Source organism: Typopeltis vanoorti, chromosome 13, assembly GCF_054136105.1.
Source record: "Typopeltis vanoorti isolate ZY-2024b chromosome 13, IOZ_Tvanoo_1.0, whole genome shotgun sequence".
NCBI lineage: Eukaryota > Metazoa > Arthropoda > Arachnida > Uropygi > Thelyphonidae > Typopeltis > Typopeltis vanoorti.
In genome coordinates, this window is record NC_143561.1 from 9307246 (window position 1) to 9311005 (window position 3760).

Sequence of the window (3760 nt, forward strand, 5' to 3'; positions counted from 1 at the left end):
CTCTATTCCTCTATATATGAGGGTGGTCTGAAAAGTTCTCGGCCTATATCACTGTCATTTTAATCAAAAATTACAGTCATATAATCGGGTCTAGGATACAATTTCAGAATTTATTTGTTCGTTTCCGAGAGATCTCAAGGGGCCCGAACGGAGACGACGTACATTCATAATTATATGTACCATTCGTTGTTCGTTTAAACTCTTATCTCATATTTTTTGACATCTTTTAGGTGCCTTTTCTTCTGCGGTGCCTATGCATATTGTACACTTCGCACACGCCACCAGCCAGGTCTGCCGTAGTGGTTCTCAGTAATATCTGCAAAATACTCCTCTACAGCTGCAATCACCTCTTGATTCGAAGAAAAACGCTGACCAGCGGGGAAGAGTTTTAGTTTTGGGAAGAGATAGAAGTCAGAGGGAGCCAAGTCTGTAGAATAAGGTGGATGTTCCAACAATTCATAGTGCAGATCCCTTAATTTTCCCATTGCCAAAACACCTTTGTGGTCAGATGCATTGTTTTGCTGAAAGAGGATTTCTTTCTTCTGCAAACCAGATCTTTTCTCACAAATATTTTCGTTCGGTCTGGTTAAAAGATCGGAATAATATTCCCCAGTTACTGTTTTACCCTTTTCAAGATAATTAATTTTGGATTTCCCAAAATACTGATGCCATGACCTGTCCTGCTGATAAAACCAACTTTGGCGCTGAACAAGTGTCGTGACGTTCTATTTTCATGTTGTGTTCTAATCTGCCATCTTGTTTCAAGTCACTCTTATTAATAAAACAACTAATTTGCAAATTGATCACCGATCCAAAAGTAGGGAAATTTATAATTATACTGCGCCACCCTATTTTTAGATTAGTCTATATAAAACAGTAGGATCAATTCTTAATTAAGTTAGCAGTCTTCTCATATAGGCCGAATTATTTACTATTCTACTTGGGCCACCCGCAAGATTCGAATTTTTTATGAACGGTGCAATAAAAGGGAATTCAGGCAAACACAATATTTAGATTGATAAAATAAAACATTTAATATATGATATATAACAAATACAAGAATTCTACTTTTAAATGAAACAATACAATAACTTAATACATCTTGCTAAGTCATTCATTCCAATTCAATGTTCTAAACTTTAACATACAATTCACAGCTTCAAAATTACAAGCTTTCTTAACTCAAGTTAATAAAACAAAACTTCTCATTTGATCAGTCTGCACATATCTATCAGTTGTACTTAATGTTTAAATTCACAGCAGGCACTAATCAAGGTAGACAATATTCCAAGCAGTCTTATTTCGGACCTTGAACTTCGAAGATACGTTGTAGTTAATGTTAGAATAAACAAACATGTATGACTACTCTTACCAGATACAATCTTCAATACATCAATTTATTGTGAGCACACTTATGAATTAACTTATTTAAGCTAGCGGAACACATTAAATAAAATTCTCCAACGCTTTAACTGAACTACTGTTAATCGCGCTTCACTACTCTAAACAACAGCAATAAGGTACTGATATTCTTCCTTGTTTACTTTTCTCCAACTAGTTAATTTCATTATAATTCTTCTCAGGGCAACATAGAATTAAGACGTAATCCTAGACTAACTGGAACTAATCAGAATTTCCCATTGAATGTCCAGTTCTTTATTTATCCGATTACGACATCAATTTTCCTCTACAACAACAGCTGATCTCACTTGCAGCTGAGTATATGATTCACTACGTTTTTGCTCACTTTTAAACACTATTCTCATGAATTTCTGCCCTAAAGAATTTATAATTTTCCTTCACTTCTTTGCTTGTATCCTACCTTCCTTCAGGCTCCGCAAAACTCTCTCTTTTACTCTAATTCCTAATTCTTATTGCCTTTCTTTCTCCTTTTGGTTCCAAGGTCACGCACTCTTCGACTCGTGCTTGTTTATTTCATGCGTCTCCATGACAACCAATGAACGCAAACATTTCGCTAATGTAATACAACGCTCTACAACTACATAAGTGATTACATAACGTTAAAATTTTACAAATAAGAATAAACAGAATATTTGAGCTACTTAATCAGCTTTTTCATTACGTATACAATTATTTATAATAACACTTTTCGTTACTTTATATATATTTTAGTTATCATAAATTTCTACACATATTATTATTTAATAAATTAATAGTAGGTTAAGTTTAGAATAAATATTTAAATAGTAATCCTTAATTAAGGAACAATAAATAATTTTTATACAAATCATGATTAATATATAATAAGCAATGTTAAATGTGAATGAAAAAAAATAAATTACACAACATAGTTTCATTCACAATTTAACACAAGCGACTTCTGTTCACTGTTTAGACTGCTTTAGGATTCTGGTGTGTAATGGTGAATCCAATTTTCATCCATAGTAATAAATCGACGCACAAAATCAGTTTTATTCTTAAAACGTTAAATTGTTAAAACGCTCCAAGCACTGTTCAGAAATTTCCATGCAAGTGCGTTTTTGATCTGCTGTAGCGCGGCATCCATCTTGCACAAAGCTTTTTCATATGCAATTCTTCATGCAAAATATATGCTACACTTTCTTTTGAAATGCCTATAGTTTCAGCAATTCCACACACTCTGACTCGCCGGTCATTCAATACCATATCGTGCACTCGATCAATGATTTCTGGTGTTATTACCCTTTTTGGACGTCCTTCACGTGGATCATCTTTAAGGCTGGTACGGCCACGTTTAAACTCGGCAGCCCATTTCTTAATTGTCTAAAACGAAGAGAAGAGTGCACATAAACTTTTATGAACTTCGAATGAATTTCTTTTGGTGTTAAATCTTTTTTTACCAAAGAATTTTATAACCGCACGATACTCAATGTTATCATTTCAACGGATACAGAGAGCACTTTTGCTTCAGACATCTGTAAAAAACAAACTTCTTGATAGAATGACTTGCAATTTCACATGGATGCTTATGACAGATGTACCAACTTAGAAAAAAAATCTCTCCCAAATAGTGTTGCTATCTATGGTCGAGGCTGAGAATTTTTCAGATCACCCTCATACTCTAGTGTCTTTGATCATATTTGATAATTTCATATTAACTGTTATATAGTCTATGATGCTTTTGTATATCTTGCCTGCCAAGTAAATCTGTGAATCTGGTTAAAAGATATATCTTTATGTTTAAAGTAGATATTCGTTATTCTATAATTGTTGTATAGGGTGAATGTTCTTAATTTCTTCCCATTATTATTATATGCTGGTTCTCCTATTGGTCCTATTTTGGGTTTATGTGGGGTATTACCAATTCTTGCATTTAGGTCACCCATTATTATATTATAATCAGATGGGTTTATTTCATCTATAATCTTTTGTAGTTCTTGATAAAAAAATCTGTTTTTTCTTCTAGGACATAAATGCCTATTATTGTCAGATATCCTCTACATATCTTTAGTCTTGTCTCTATGATTCTATCATTCCAGTAGTTGTCCGGGAGAAACACCCTGCTATTTCCGTATGAGATTGGCTAACTCACACGTTCATATGAAAAAAAATCCATATAAAGATTCCTCTCGTGACGACGAGAATCGAACTTTGGCCTTTTGTGCCAAAGTTCGATTCTCGTCGTTTCTATAATTGGAAGAACGACGGTACAAAGTACCGTCGTTCTTCCAATTATAGAAACGATATATAACAATATCAGTAATATCTACCTAAAAAATAATGACATTAAGCAACACGTGTACGGCATTCGCTAAGGAAG